The sequence below is a fragment of the Rattus norvegicus genome, chromosome X, assembly GCF_036323735.1.
Source record: "Rattus norvegicus strain BN/NHsdMcwi chromosome X, GRCr8, whole genome shotgun sequence".
NCBI lineage: Eukaryota > Metazoa > Chordata > Mammalia > Rodentia > Muridae > Rattus > Rattus norvegicus.
Genome location: NC_086039.1, coordinates 63330028 through 63347792, shown reverse-complemented (window position 1 = coordinate 63347792; position 17765 = coordinate 63330028). Strand labels below are relative to the sequence as shown.

Sequence of the window (17765 nt, the reverse complement as noted above, 5' to 3'; positions counted from 1 at the left end):
ATTGAAGGAATCAGAGAAAGAACTGGAAGAGCTTGAAGGGGCTCGAGACCCCAAAAGTACAACAATGCCAAGCAACCAGAGCTTCCAGGGACTAAGCCACTACCTAAAGACTATACATGGACTGACCCTGGACTCTGACCCCATAGGTAGCAATGAATATCCTAGTAAGAGCACCAGTGGAAGGGGAAGCCCTGGGTCCTGCTAAGACTGAACCCCCAGTGAACTAGTCTATGGGGGGAGGGCGGCAATGGGGGAAGGGTTGGGAGGGGAACACCCATAAGGAAGGGGAGGTGGGAGGGGGATGTTTGCCCGGAAACCGGGAAAGGGAATAACACTCGAAATGTATATAAGAAATACTCAAGTTAATAAAAAAAAAAAAATCAAAAAAAAAAATCAGATCTCAATGCTTACACATTGATAATGACTCACTTCGATATTTCACATTCACCCGTAGACAAATACAGAAATTCTTCTGTTAAATCGTATTATAAATAAAATAGATTTAATTGACATTTATACCCAAACAATGAAAAATACAAAAAAAAAAAACACTTTCTTGCCAGGAGCCCCTGCACCACATATTAGAACACATATAGTTTTATATATATGTATATATATATATTTTTATATATATGCATCCCACAGGACAACAAAGGATTAAATCTGGATATCAATACGAGAAATAACAGAAAGTACACAAATTCATGGAAACTAAATGACACATTTAAAATGATCCCTTATGACATTCCGCTGTATCCGCAAATCAGTGCATTTATCAACCTTCAAAAAAGCCTCTTCTCACAGCATTTAGCACCTCACAGAGACTCAGATCTAGCCAACATGCAGAGAAGAAATGACACTTTAGGAATTAGGAGAAAGCTAAACCCAACCAAGAGGTTGCAGAGAAAATGGATGATGGTAAAGTAGACATTAAACAAAAGATGACTAAGAGATACTAAATACTCTAAAGTCAATAAAAATTTAAGAATCAAATAAATGTTTCAGCAATAACTGAATGTTAATGGTTTCAGTTCCTCAGTCAAAAGGCATATACATATTGGGTCATAAGAGAATCCTTTCTTTGCTATCTATAAAAAACACACTTTACCATCAAATATAGACAGTATCTTAGTGTGACATAGTGTATAGAATTATTGAAGACAAATAGAACCAGGAAACACACCACTGTTGCTATTACAATGTCTGACAAAATAGACAACAAACTAAAATTGGATGAAAGAGATGCAGAAGGTCATTTCATATTGATCAAAGAATAATTCATCAAAACATTTTACTTCTAAACATATCTGAAGAAAACACAGGTTTACCCAATTTCCAAAAAGAAATACTAAGAAATACTTAGTCACAGCTTAGAATAAACACAGCAATAGTAGGTGACATCAATATCCCAATCTTGCCAGTGGACAAGGTCATCTAGAACAAAATACATAGAGATGTACTGAAGTTAAATGACAGCATAGATGAAGTAGACCTAACAGTAATCTACAGAACACTCCAACCAAACACTACAGACTACACAACCGCCTCAGCAGCCAATAACACTTACTCAATAGATCACACAACACAAAGCAAGACGGTATATAGGAAAACTGAAATAACTCTTTGTCTTTTATGTGATCACAGTGGAATAATGCTGGAAATCAACAAGAGAAATTAACAGAAAATATGTAAACCCTTGGATATTTACAAACAGATTATTGACTGATGAAATGGTTATTGAAGAAATGAGGAAGGAAAATGTAAATGTTCCTACAACTGAAGGAAGCACGATGTGACAAAACTTACAAGGTACAGAGAATACAGTCTTAAGAGGGGAGGTGTGGGGAAGCAGGACTGGGGGGAGAGGAGGGAGGGGAAATTGCACTCAGGATGTAATATTTAAGAGAAGAATAAAGAAAAAGAATAGCAAAAGAAGAAGTCAATTTATACCTCTAAATATATACATTTAAACTCATATGGGTATTTGTATTTTTGGTCTTTTTATTTTTACACTCCAGATTTTATTCGCCTCCCAGACCTTCCAACTCTTCCACATCCCATACCTCCTCCTCACTCCCACTGCATCTCCATGAGGATGTCCCCACCCCACCCACCCCACCAGACCTCTAAACTTCCTGGGACCTCCAGTGTCTTGAGGGTTAGGTGCATCTTCTCTGACTGAACCCAGACCTGGGAGTCCTCTGCTGTGTATGTGTTGGAGGCCTCATCTCAGCTGGTGTGCGCTGCCTGATTGGTGATCCAGTGTCTGAGAGATCTCAGGGGTCCAGGTTAATTGAGACTCCTGGTCTTCAGCTATACCTCTCTTGGGCATATACCCAAAAGATGCCCCAACAGATAAAAAAAAAAGACACATGCTCCACTATGTTCATAGCAGCCTTATTTATAATAGCCAAAAGCTGGAAAGAACCCAGATGCCCTTCAACAGAGGAATGGATACAGAAAATGTGGTACATCTACACAGTGGAATATTACTCAGCTATCAAAAACAATGACTTTATGAAATTCATAGGTAAATGGAGGGAACTGGAAAATATCATCCTCAGTGAGGTAAACCAATCACAGAAAAACACACATGGTATGCACTCATTGATAAGTGACTATTAGCCCAAATGCTTGAATTACCCTAGATGCACAGAACACATGAAACTCAAGAAGGATGATCAAAATGCGAATGCTTCACTCCTTCTTTAAAAGGGGAATAAGAATACCCTTGGGAGGGAATAGGGAGACAAAGATTAAAACAGAGACAGAAGGAACACCCATTCAGAGCCTGCCCCACATGTGGCCCATACATATACAGCCACCCAATTAGACAAGATGGATGAAGCAAAGAAGTGCAGACCGACAGGAACCGGATGTAGATCTCTCCTGAGGCAGAGACAGAGAGACAGAGATACAGCAAATGCATAAGCGAATGCCAGCAGCAAACCACTGAACTGAGAACAGGACCCCCATTGAAGGAATCAGAGAAAGAACTGGAAGAGCTTGAAGGGGCTTGAGACCCCTTATGAACAACAATGCCAACCAACCAGAGCTTCCAGGGACTAAGCCACTACCCAAAGACTATACATGGACTGACCCTGGGCTCCAACCTCATAGGTAGCAATGAATATCCTAGTAAGAGCACCAGTGTAAGGGGAAGCCCTTGGTCCTGCTAAGACTGAACCCCCAGTGAATGTGATTGTTGGGGGGAGGGCGGCAATGGGGGGAGGATGGGGAGGGGAACACCCATAAGAAGGGGAGAGGGAGAGGTTAGGGGGATGTTGGCCCGGAAACCGGGAAAGGGAATAACATTCGAAATGTAAATAAGAAATACTCAAGTTAATAAAGAAAAAACGGAAAAAAAAAGACTCCTGGTCTTCCTACAGGGTCGCCCTCCTCCTCAGCTTCCTCCAGCTTTTCTCTAATTCACCCAGAGTGTCAGCAGCTTCTGGTCATTGGTTGGGTGCACGTATCTGCATCTGACTCTTTCAGCTGCTTGTTGGGTCTTTTGGAGGGCAGTCATGATAGGTCCCTTTTTGTGAATGCCCCATAGCCTCAGACCTTGGGGCCTCCCCTTGAGCTGGATCCCACTTTGGGCCTGTCCACTGGACCTTCTTTTCCTCGGGCTCTTCTCTATTTCCATCCCTGCATTTCTTTCAGACAGGAACAATTATGGGTCAGAGCTTTGACTGTGGGATATCAACCCATCCCTCACTTGATGCCCTGTCTTTCTGCTGGAGGTGGGCTCTACAAGTTCCCTCTCCCCACTGTAGGGCATCTTATCTAAGGTCCCTCTCATTGAGTCCTGAGGGTCTCTCACTTCCCAGGTCTCTGGTACATTCTGGGGAGTCCTCCCAACCTCTTACCTCCCAAGATCACATGTTTCCATTCTTTCTGCTGGCCCTCAGGGCTTCAGTACTTCCCCCTACCCAATACCAGATCATAGTCCCCTCTCTCCCAATCCCACCCCAGTCCCCTTTCCCTCCCAGGTCCCTCCACCTCCCCGTTGTGATTGCTTTCTTCTTTGTCCCAAGTGGGACTGAGGCATCCTCACTTGGGCCCTTCAGCTTGTTGACATTTTTGGGTTCTGTGGACTGTCTTGGGTATTCTGTACTTTATAGTCTGTCTAATATTCACTTATTAGTGAGAATATATCACGCATTGTATTTAGGTCTTCTATTGTGTTCTATTGATCTGTATTTCTGTTATGTTCCTATACCATGCATATTTTAATAGTATATCTCTATAATACTATATCTGTAATATATCGTGAAATGTGCTTTGGTAATCCCTCTAACATTGTTCAAGACTGCTTTCGCTATTTGAGATTGTTTTAGGACCATACAATTTTTAGAGGATTTTCCCTATATCTATGAGTTATATTGTAGGGATTTTGAGTGGAACTGAATCAAATCTGTAAGTTTTGGTATTATGGTCATTTTCATATTACTAATTCTACCATCCCTTCCTCTAGGATCTTCCTTAAAATATTTCTTTGGGGATTTAAATTTTCACTGATGAGTTCTTTCAGTTCCTTGGTATCTTCAGTTCCTTATCTTACTTTTTTCTATCTATCTATCTATCTATCTATCTATCTATCTATCTATCTATCTATCTGAGTTTCATGATTAAGGGTGTACAGATTACTAACAAATCTTTTTTTAAATATTTAATATCCTAATTCATCAGAGAAATTCAAATAGATAATACTCTGGTATTCCATTTCATTGCCATTAGAATAGCTATGCAGGAAACCAATAACAAATGCTGTTAATGATGGGGGCCTTCAAAATGACAAAGATACAGTGCTCAGGCTGGAACTGATCTGGACATATACCAAAATTCTACTACAGCCTAGGAATAAATGCACAACTATGTATGCTGATTCTATGTTTCCAGTAGTTAAGAAATGTAATTAACTTAGATGTCCATGACCTAATGAGTGGATAATGGGAATACAGTACATAGGCATAACAGAATTCTATTAGCACAAGGAAAACTGACATTTTAAATGTATAGGAAAAAGAATAAAACTGAAAAATATTAGACTGAGTGAGGCACACAGACCCAGAAAGACAAACGATATCTCTTATCCCTCATATACAGATCTTTACTGCAAATGCTTTAATTTCTATGTTGAAGAATGAATGAGTGAGTGTATCACAGAGAAGGGGGGGCAAGAAAGGAGTCACAATATATGGGGATGGGAAAGGGACAGAAAATAAAACATATGCTGTGTAAGCAGAAAGGGGAGTAATATGGATGAGAAGGCTTAAATAGGGATGGAGGCTTGGAGATAGAAAAACAGCCTTAGTAGAAACTATTAATTTTAAAGGACAATTAAAACACACACTCTTTTTCAAAGGCAGTTTGAATGGAGGTACCCTACATAGGTGATGCTGCTGTTCCCAGAAACCATACGTTTTCAAGAAAAGCCACAATACCAGGTACAAGATATATCCTTGCATGTAGATCTCTCCTGAGAGACACAGCCAGAATACAGCAAATACAGAGGCGAATGCCAGCAGCAAACCACTGAACTGAGAACGGGACCACCGTTGAAGGAATCAGAGAAAGAACTGGAAGAGCTTGAAGGGGCTCGAGACCCCTTATGAACAACAATGCCAACCAACCAGAGCTTCCAGGGACTAAGCCACTACCTAAAGACTATACATGGACTGACCCTGGACTCTGACCTCATAGGTAGCAATGAATATCCTCGTAAGATCACCAGTGGAAGGGGAAGCCCTGGGTCCTGCTAAGACTGAACCCCCAGTGAACTAGACTGTTGGGGGAGGGCGGCAATGGGGGGAGGGTTGGGAGGGGAACACCCATAAAGAAGGGGAGGGGGAGGGATTAGGGGGGGATGTTGGCCCGGAAACCGGGAAAGGGAATAACACTCAAAATGTAAATAAGAAATACTCAAGTTAATAAAAAAAAAAGATATATCCTTGCAAATTGTTTGTCAGGGAGGCCCAAAGGCTCCAAAATCAATAGAGGTCATTGTCATTGTTCTTGGTCACTCACTAGAACTAGGTGAACAACCCTATTGATGAAGGCACCACCCATTTTGGATAGAAGACACAGAAACCAGGCTGAAATTGATCTGAAGCTCCCTCCCTGCTGCTGGGTGTCCACAGTGCAAAAATGCTGCTCAGCCTGCTGTAGAAGAAGCGATACAGTGCTCTTATTACTGAGCTGTGGGCCCAAAATGCTACAATTTGGACATAGAAGCAAAAACATTTGAACCACACGTACAAAAATGGCCTGATTGACCCGCGGATCCCGGCCCGCAGCAGCTCTCTGCCCCCAGACCATGTGAGAGAGAGACCCAACCGCCTGGTCAGGTGGGCACTCCTGAGGCTGCAGAGCGGAAGAGACCACCAACACTGCTCACCCCTGCCCACATCCCTGGCCCAAGAGGAAACTGTATAAGGCCTCTGGGCTCCCGTGGGGGAGGGCCCAGGAGCGGCAGGACCCCTGTGCCTGAGACACCACCAGAACCAGAAGGAAACAGACCGGATAAACAGTTCTCTGCACCCAAATCCCGTGGGAGGGAGAGCTGAACCATCAGAGAGGCAGACAAGCCTGGGAAACCAGAAGAGACTGCTCTCTGCACACACATCTCGGACGCCAGAGGAAAAAGCCAAAGACCATCTGGAACCCTGGTGCACTGAAGCTCCCAGAAAGGGCGGCACAGGTCTTCCTGGTTGCTGCCGCTGCAGGGAGCCTGTGGGTAGCACCCCGCGAGCGAACTTGAGCCTCGGGACCACAGGTAAGACCAACTTTTCTGCTGCAAGAAAGCTGCCTGGTGAACTCAAGACACAGGCCCACAGGAACAGCTGAAGACCTGTAGAGAGGAAAAACTACACGCCAGAAAGCAGAACACTCTGTCCCCATAACTGACTGAAAGAGAGGAAAACAGGTCTACAGCACTCCTGTCACACAGGCTTATAGGACAGTCTAGCCACTGTCAGAAATAGCAGAACAAAGTAACACTAGAGATAATCTGATGGCGAGAGGCAAGCTCAGGAACCCAAGCAACAGAAACCAAGACTACATGGCACCATCGGAGCCCAATTCTCCCATCAAAACAAACATGGAATATCCAAACACACCAGAAAAGCAAGATCTAGTTCCAAAATCATTTTTGATCATGATGCTGGAGGACTTCAAGAAAGACGTGAAGAACTCCCTTAGAGAACAAGTAGAAGCCTACAGAGAGGAATCGCAAAAATGCCTGAAAGAATCGCAAAAATCCCTGAAAGAATTCCAGGAAAACATAAATAAAAAAGTAGAAGCCCATAGAGAGGAGACACAAAAATCCCTGAAAGAATTCCAGGAAAACATAAATAAACAAGTAGAAGCCGATAGAGAGGAGACACAAAAATCCCTGAAAGAATTCCAGGAAAACACAATCAAACAGTTGAAGGAATTAAAAATGGAAATAGAAGCAATCAAGAAAGAACACATGGAAACAACCCTGGATATAGAAAACCAAAAGAAGAGACAAGGAGCTGTAGATACAAGCTTCACCAACAGAATACAAGAGATGGAAGAGAGAATCTCAGGAGCAGAAGATTCCATAGAAATCATTGACTCAACTGTCAAAGATAATGTAAAGCGGAAAAAGCTACTGGTCCAAAACATACAGGAAATCCAGGACTCAATGAGAAGATCAAACCTACGGATAATAGGTATAGAAGAGAGTGAAGACTCCCAGCTCAAAGGACCAGTAAATATCTTCAACAAAATCATAGAAGAAAACTTCCCTAACCTAAAAAAAGAGATACCCATAGACATACAAGAAGCCTACAGAACTCCAAATAGATTGGACCAGAAAAGAAACACCTCCCGTCACATAATTGTCAAAACACCAAACACACAAAATAAAGAAAGAATATTAAAAGCAGTAAGGGAAAAAGGTCAAGTAACATATAAAGGGAGACCTATCAGAATCACACCAGACTTCTCGCCAGAAACTATGAAGGCCAGAAGATCCTGGACTGATGTTATACAGACCCTAAGAGAACACAAATGCCAGCCCAGGTTACTGTATCCAGCAAAACTCTCAATTAACATTGATGGAGAAACCAAGATATTCCATGACAAAACCAAATTTACACAATATCTTTCCACAAATCCAGCACTACAAAGGATAATAAATGGTAAAGCCCAACATAAGGAGGCAAGCTATACCCTAGAAGAAGCAAGAAACTAATCGTCTTGGCAACAAAACAAAGAGAATGAAAGCACACAAACATAACCTCACATCCAAATATGAATATAACGGGAAGCAATAATCACTATTCCTTAATATCTCTCAATATCAATGGCCTCAACTCCCCAATAAAAAGACATAGATTAACAAACTGGATACGCAACGAGGACCCTGCATTCTGCTGCCTACAGGAAACACACCTCAGAGACAAAGACAGACACTACCTCAGAGTGAAAGGCTGGAAAACAACTTTCCAAGCAAATGGTCTGAAGAAGCAAGCTGGAGTAGCCATTCTAATATCAAATAAAATCAATTTCCAACTAAAAGTCATCAAAAAAGATAAGGAAGGACACTTCACATTCATCAAAGGAAAAATCCACCAAGATGAACTCTCAATCCTAAATATCTATGCCCCAAATACAAGGGCACATACATACGTAAAAGAAACCTTACTAAAGCTCAAAGCACACATTGCACCTCACACAATAATAGTGGGAGATTTCAACACACCACTCTCATCAATGGACAGATCATGGAAACAGAAATTAAACAGTGATGTCGACAGACTAAGAGAAGTCATGAGCCAAATGGACTTAACGGATATTTATAGAACATTCTATCCTAAAGCAAAAGGATATACCTTCTTCTCAGCTCCTCATGGTACTTTCTCCAAAATTGACCATATAATTGGTCAAAAAACGGGCCTCAACAGGTACAGAAAGATAGAAATAATCCCATGCGTGCTATCGGACCACCATGGCCTAAAACTGGTCTTCAATAACAATAAGGGAAGAATGCCCACATATACGTGGAAATTGAACAATGCTCTACTCAATGATAACCTTGTCAAGGAAGAACTAAAGAAAGAAATTAAAAACTTTTTAGAATTTAATGAAAATGAAGATACAACATACCCAAACTTATGGGACACAATGAAAGCTGTGCTAAGAGGAAAACTCATAGCGCTGAGTGCCTGCAGAAAGAAACAGGAAAGAGCATATGTCAGCAGCTTGACAGCACACCTAAAAGCTCTAGAACAAAAAGAAGCAAATACACCCAGGAGGAGTAGAAGGCAGGAAATAATCAAACTCACAGCTGAAATCAACCAAGTAGAAACAAAAAGGACCATAGAAAGAATCAACAGAACCAAAAGTTGGGTCTTTGAGAAAATCAACAAGATAGATAAACCCTTAGCCAGACTAACGAGAGGACACAGAGAGTGCGTCCAAATTAACAAAATCAGAAATGAAAAGGGAGACATAACTACAGATTCAGAGGAAATTCAAAAAATCATCAGATCTTACTATAAAAACCTATATTCAACAAAACTTGAAAATCTTCAGGAAATGGACAATTTCCTAGACAGATACCAGGTATCGAAGTTAAATCAGGAACAGATAAACCAGTTAAACAACCCCATAACTCCTAAGGAAATAGAAGCAGTCATTAAAGGTCTCCCAACCAAAAAGAGCCCAGGTCCAGACGGGTTTAGTGCAGAATTCTATCAAACCTTCATAGAAGACCTCATACCAATATTATCCAAACTATTCCACAAAATTGAAACAGATGGAGCACTACCGAATTCCTTCTACGAAGCCACAATTACTCTTATACCTAAACCACATAAAGACACAACAAAGAAAGAGAACTTCAGACCAATTTCCCTTATGAATATCGATGCAAAAATACTCAATAAAATTCTGGCAAACCGAATTCAAGAGCACATCAAAACAATCATCCACCATGATCAAGTAGGCTTCATCCCAGGCATGCAGGGATGGTTTAATATACGGAAAACCATCAACGTGATCCATTATATAAACAAACTGAAAGAACAGAACCACATGATCATTTCATTAGATGCTGAGAAAGCATTTGACAAAATTCAACACCCCTTCATGATAAAAGTCCTGGAAAGAATAGGAATTCAAGGCCCATACCTAAACATAGTAAAAGCCATATACAGCAAACCAGTTGCTAACATTAAACTAAATGGAGAGAAACTTGAAGCAATCCCACTAAAATCAGGGACTAGACAAGGCTGCCCACTCTCTCCCTACTTATTCAATATAGTTCTTGAAGTTCTAGCCAGAGCAATCAGACAACAAAAGGAGATCAAGGGGATACAGATCGGAAAAGAAGAGGTCAAAATATCACTATTTGCAGATGACATGATAATATATTTAAGTGATCCCAAAAGTTCCACCAGAGAACTACTAAAGCTGATAAACAACTTCAGCAAAGTGGCTGGGTATAAAATTAACTCAAATAAATCAGTTGCCTTCCTCTATACAAAAGAGAAACAAGCCGAGAAAGAAATTAGGGAAACGACACCCTTCATAATAGACCCAAATAATATAAAGTACCTCGGTGTGACTTTAACCAAGCAAGTAAAAGATCTGTACAATAAGAACTTCAAGACACTGAGGAAAGAAATTGAAGAAGACCTCAGAAGATGGAAAGATCTCCCATGCTCATGGATTGGCAGGATTAATTTAGTAAAAATGGCCATTTTACCAAAAGCAATCTACAGATTCAATGCAATCCCCATCAAAATACCAATCCAATTCTTCAAAGAGTTAGACAGAACAATTTGCAAATTCATCTGGAATAACAAAAAACCCAGGATAGCTGAAGCTATCCTCAACAATAAAAGGACTTCAGGGGGAATCACTATCCCTGAACTCAAGCAGTATTACAGAGCAATAGTGATAAAAACTGCATGGTATTGGTACAGAGACAGACAGATAGACCAATGGAATAGAATTGAAGACCCAGAAATGAACCCACACACCTATGGTCACTTGATTTTTGACAAAGGAGCCAAAACCATCCAATGGAAAAAAGAGAGCATTTTCAGCAAATGGTGCTGGTTCAACTGGAGGGCAACATGTAGAAGAATGCATATCGATCCATCCTTATCACCCTGTACAAAGCTTAAGTCCAAGTGGATCAAGGACCTCCACATCAAACCAGACACACTCAAACTAATAGAAGAAAAACTAGGGAAGCATCTGGAACACATGGGCACTGGAAAAAATTTCCTGAACAAAACTCCAATGGCTTATGCTCTAAGATCAAGAATCGACAAATGGGATCTCATAAAAGTGCAAAGCTTCTGTAAGGCAAAGGACACTGTGGTTAGGACAAAACGGCAACCAACAGATTGGGAAAAGATCTTTACCAATCCTACAACAGATAGAGGCCTTATATCCAAAATATACAAAGAACTCAAGAAGTTAGACCGCAGGGAAATAAATAACCCTATTAAAAAATGGGGTTCAGAGCTAAACAACGAATTCACAGCTGAGGAATGCCGAATGGCTGAGAAACACCTAAAGAAATGTTCAACATCTTTCGTCATAAGGGAAATGCAAATCAAAACAACCCTGAGATTTCACCTCACACCAGTGAGAATGGCTAAGATCAAAAAGTCAGGTGACAGCAGATGCTGGCGAGGATGTGGAGAAAGAGGAACACTCCTCCATTGTTGGTGGGATTGCAGACTGGTAAAACCATTCTGGAAATCAGTCTGGAGGTTCCTCAGAAAATTGGACATTGAACTGCCTGAGGATCCAGCTATACCTCTCTTGGGCATATACCCAAAAGATGCCTCAACATATAAAAGAGACACGTGCTCCACTATGTTCATCACAGCCTTATTTATAATAGCCAGAAAATGGAAAGAACCCAGATGCCCTTCAACAGAGGAATGGATACAGAAAATGTGGTACATCTACACAATGGAATATTACTCAGCTATCAAAAACAACGAGTTTATGAAATTCGTAGGCAAATGGTTGGAACTGGAAAATATCATCTTGAGTGAGCTAACCCAATCACAGAAAGACATACATGGTATGCACTCATTGATAAGTGGCTATTAGCCCAAATGCTTGAATTACCCTAGATCCCTAGAACAAACGAAACTCAAGACGGATGATCAAAATGTGAATGCTTCACTCCTTCTTTAAATGAGGAAAAAGAATACCCTTGGCAGGGAAGGGAGAGGCAAAGATTAAAACAGAGACTGAAGGAACACCCATTCAGAGCCTGCCCCATAGGTGGCCCATACATATACAGCCACCCAATTGGACAAGATGGATGAAGCAAAGAAGTGCAGACCGACAGGAGCCGGATGTAGATCGCTCCTGAGAGACACAGCCAGAATACAGCAAATACAGAGGCGAATGCCAGCAGCAAACCACTGAACTGAGAATAGGTCCCCCGTCGAAGGAATCAGAGAAAGAACTGGAAGAGCTTGAAGGGGCTCGTGACCCCAAAAGTACAACAATGTCAAGCAACCAGAGCTTCCAGGGACTAAGCCACTACCTAAATACTATACATGGACTGACCCTGGACTCTGACCCCATAGGTAGCAATGAATATCCTAGTAAGAGCACCAGTGGAAGGGGAAGCCCTGGGTCCTGCTAAGACTGAACCCCCAGTGAACTAGACTATGGGGGGAGGGCGGCAATGGGGGGAGGGTTGGGGGGGACACCCATAAGGAAGGGGAGGTGGGAGGGGGATGTTTGCCCGGAAACCGGGAAAGGGAATAACACTTGAAATGTATATAAGAAATACTCAAGTTAATAAAAAAAAATATTCTACACAAAAAAAAATGGCCTGACTATTTAGAGGTAACCAACTGCTTTCTGATTATAGCTGAGAGTCCAGAGGAGGGAGTGGATGCACAAGTGGCCAAAGCCGTATGGCCAGGCTGGTTCCAGGCCCTGGGTGAGAACCTACCAGTGATGTTTTGCTAAATACACATGTACTCAAACCATCTTTTAATCACTTATGGCTTTACTCAGCTCTGCTGCTCTCGGCTCTGCTGCAGAGGGCAGCAGTTAAGTCAGTGATTCATAATGGATCAAAGTGCTAAAAGAAAAATGACTATTGGGTGCTCAGTCTTAAGTGGAACATCCATTATCAGCCTTTTCAAGGCTCAGGAAGCATCAAAGAAGTGGGCGGATTTAAGTGTCAGAAGATGGGACCAAATGCCATGAAATGTCGTACTTTTAGATTATTACATGGCTGCTAAAATCTAGAACAACACAGTATCTATGGCTACCTGCACACACCACAAAAGAAAAAAACAGAAGGGAAAAAAGACAGGAAATCAGGAGGGGAACTAGTTGGAAAACAAAAAAGGGAAATTGGGAGGCATAAGAGACAGTTAAGAGTATAAATATGATCAAAATCTTTTGCATATATGTTTGAAATTGTAAACATTAAATTATAATTTTAAAATGAGGAAAGATGGTTTGGGGTTGTGAGCTTAACCTTTAAGGGCTGAGTCACTAAAGCCTTATCCTTATACCCAGAGATAAGTGTAGCTCTCACCGCTCATCAAAGCAGCTTCAGATGGAGACCATTTTCTTTTTTGCGTCAGAATGTTTTCTTGCGTTTATTTAGACAGTTTTCAAAACATTTGAGCGAATTGGGCCTCCTTTGGTAAGCAAAGGACCTGAAAACCATATTTCAAGAATGAACAGGCAGTCTTCATCCATGACACAGGTGTGTGATCTCTTCTCTCCTTCCATATTTTGAAGCACCCAGTCTTTTATATACTCTAAAAGCTAGAAGAACAAGAGTACATTTGTGGTGAAATGTATTGTCACTTGCTGATAATTAGCTGAAATACCATTATCTCCTTGTAACAGACTTAAGAAACAGCCTTTTAAAGGCATGGATCTGTACCTCTTATTCCCTGCTATATATAATAGAGATTACATAAAGGCTGACAAATCCATATTAATGTAAGCATTAAGCATTTGTTTTATGAAAAGATTTTTGTTCTAATATTATCACCACAGAGTTACAGCACGTTTTTAACACTTAATTGCAGGTATGTTGAATATGACAAGTTTCATGGACTCCTGAAAGAAAATTATTTTTATTTATTTATTTACTTACGTATTAATTATTGATAACATAAACAATGATTCTTGTTAGTTCCATCCATTTGCCTAAGAATTTCATGTAGTCATTGTTTTTAATAGTTGACTGAGGTAACCCAGTCACAAAAGAACACACATGGTATGCACTCATTCATAAGTGGATATTAGTCCAAAAGCTTGAATTACCCAAGATACAATTTACAGACCACATGAAGCTCAAGAAGAAGGAAGACCAAAGTGTGGATGCTTCAGTCCTTCTTAGAAGGGGGAACAAAATACTCACGGGAGGAAATGCAGGGACAAAGAGTAGAGCAGGGACTGAAAGAAAGGTCATCCAGAGAGTGCCTCACCTGGGGATCCATCCCATGTGTAGCCACCAAACCCAGTCACTATTGCTGATGCTAAGAAGTACTTGCTGACAGGAGCCTGATACAGAGAGCCTGAGAGGCTCTGCCAGAGCCTTACTGATACAGATGAGGATGTTTGCAGCTAACAATCAGACTGAGCATGGGGACCCAAGTGGAGGAGTTAGAGAAAGGACTGAAGGAGCTGAAGGGGGTTGCAATCCCATAGGAAGAACAGCAATATCAACCAACCAGACCCCACCAGAGCTCCCAGGGACTAAACAACCAACCAATGAGTACACATGGAGGGACCCATGGCTCCAGCTGTCTATGTAGCAGAGGATGGCATTGTCCAACATCAATAGGAGAAGCCCTTGGTCCTGTGAAGGCATGTTTTCCCTGTGTAGGGGAATGCCATGATGTTGAGGTGGGAGTGGGTGGGCGAGAGTAGGAGCATCCTCATAAAAGCAGGGGAGGGAGGAGAGGGTATGGGAGAGGGGGGAAAGGGATAACATTTGAAATGTAAATACATACAATATCCAATAAAAATAAAACAAATAGGGCTGGAGAGATGGCTCAGTGGTTAAGAGCACCGACTGCTCTTCCAGAGGTCCTGAGTTCAAATCCCAGCAACCACATGGTGGCTTACAACCATCTGTAATGGAATCCGATGCCCTCTTCTGGTGTGTCGGAAGACAGCTACAGTGTACTCATACAAAATAAATAAATAAATCTTTAAAAAAAAATAAAACAAATAAATAAAACAAAAAAGAATGGTTCTTGTTAAGCATTGATATTTAGAAAGAAAAGTAAAAATCAAACTTGTTTATTGTTGCTTTTTGCCATCTGGTAGCATTTTACATGTGATCTTCAATCTTCAGAATACTCTGGATTCAGTAGAAAAACCTTTTAAATGAAGTTTTGTACAATAGAGATTTCTCGGCAGTCAAATTTTGCACTGTAAGAAAATACACGCAAAACATACTTTTCTGAAAACACTTAACTTTGAACAAAGCACTAAACTACACAAATGCAAAATAAAAACAGCATTTCAACTCCATCAAAAGTAGTCATCATAAAAGGTGTAAAAGCCACCTAACTTCACTAGGCACTGTTCACTTTTTAAACAGGAGACAATAGAAAATATTCTTCACAAACAATATCACAGCTCTATGGCAGGTTTCAGAAAGGCTTCGATTTCATGCTTTAATAGCGACATGGTGTGTAGGATCGTGATGGAGAATGAGACTTGTATCCTTCACCACTGTAGTAGGGAGAAGGTGACTGCCTTCTGTAAATCTGTAAATCCCTGTCTTGAGCTGCTCTCCATCCACCTCCTCCTCCACCACCTCCTATGTATGGTCTGTCATAATAGTCCTGGCATCGTGAACTGCCACAAGTGAGTCTTCCCATATAAATTCCTGGTGTTGGGGTATGGGGCCTTTTAGTTATAGAGGAAACAACCCTAATTCAACATCCATCAAGCTCCAGTCCATTGGCACATTCTTTGGCTTCCTTGGCATCATCTACATTTTCAAAATATACAACAGCAAATCCTCTTGACCATCTAGACTACGGTCATACACAATAGATCATCAGCAATGGGACCATATTTAGAGAACACTTCTCTTAGATCTCTTTCTGTGGTGTACAAGCTCAATCCAAACATTCCAAGACAACAGTTGGGGTCAGAATTTGCCCCTTTTGAATTTGACACCTTTGAGGAACCATGGGAGAATGGCTGTGGTTGTGGTTGTGGTTGTGGCGTCTGCGATAATATCAGTTGTAAGACCTGCTCCGGGATCATCTTTGAGAGCCAGATCGTGATCGTGACCTTGTATAATGCCTTCTAGAACTTCTTCTGGAGATACACCTGAATTTAGATCTGGACCTTGACTCTGATCTAGAACACATTACATCTTCCTTGGAGCGAGACCTTGCAGGTGTATGCTGTGCAGATTTCCCAGATCCGTAAGCACTTCCACTTCAGGAACCTGTCGTTCATGGCTCAGGGTTGCTGTCAATGCTGCTGGCCTTTACTGAAGCGGTGAAGCTCCCACCTTCCTTACAGAGGCTCCATCACAGCCTCGTGCAACACCACACTTTGAAACACACTCTGCACCACCACCTTTGCACCAGTCTAACTAAGACTAATTTCAAAAAGCCACAATTGGTCAACAACAGTTGATTATGATTTGCCCAGTCCCAGTTGATACACTCACAGCATCACTCCTTACACTTAAGGCTCAGGGAACTAGTGGAAGAGGGTAGAAAGATAGTAAGCAGAAGAGCAGAAAGTCCGATGAGGTAGCTGTGCTTTCTACATATGGCAGGACAGGGACACCCATGAAAGACCAACAATAGGAATGCCTAAATTAGACATAAACAATTCTAATACTACTTGATATACCAACATGGGTGGGAGAAATATCAGGAGGCCTCACCCGTACTAGAAGGACTATAAGCAATTAATGACTACTGAAAGGTAAAGAACTATTCCTCACCAAGAAGGGACATCCTAATTGTTTATGCAATGCCAAGCAGTCAGCCCTAAAAATTTAAACGTACAAGTGACACTAAATGAATTCAGCATGTCATATTTATATATTTCTATATTTATCATGTATATTATATATGATAGATAATATATCACATATTATATAACACCATTTTTATATATATATGGCAAAATGGGCCTTGATTTTTTTTATTAACTTGAGTATTTCTTATCTACATTTCGAATGTTATTCCCTTTCCCAGTTTCCGGGCAAACATTCCCCTAATCCCTCCCGCTCCCCTTCTTTATGGGTGTTCCCCTCCCCACCCTCCCCCCATTGCCGCCCTCCCCCCAACAATCACGTTCACTGGGGGTTCAGTCTTAGCAGGACCCAGGGCTTCCCCTTCCACTGGTGATCTTACTAGGATATTCAATGCTACCTATGAGGTCAGAGTCCAGGGTCAGTCCATGTATAGTCTTTAGGTAGTGGCTTAGTCCCTGGAAGCTCTGGTTGGTTGGCATTGTTGTTCATAAGGGGTCTCGAGCCCCTTCGAGCTCTTCCAGTTCTTTCTCTGATTCCTTCAACAGGGGTCCTATTCTCAGTTCAGTGGTTTGCTGCTGGCATTCGCCTCTGTATTTGCTGTATTCTGGCTGTGTCTCTCAGGAGAGATCTACATCCGGCTCCTGTCTGCCTTCAATTCTTTGCTTCATCCATCTTGTCTAATTGGATGGCTGTATATGTATGGGCCACATGTGGGGCAGGCTCTGAATGGGTGTTCCTTCTGTCTCTGTTTTAA

General features: G+C 41.4%; 1 pseudogene; it reads right to left on the bottom strand.

The window, feature by feature from the left end:
• Positions 1–15677: 15677 nt before the first annotated feature.
• On the bottom strand, positions 15678–16385 carry Tra2b-ps5 (transformer 2 beta, pseudogene 5; annotated as a pseudogene).
• Between the last annotated feature and the right edge of the window lie 1380 nt (positions 16386–17765).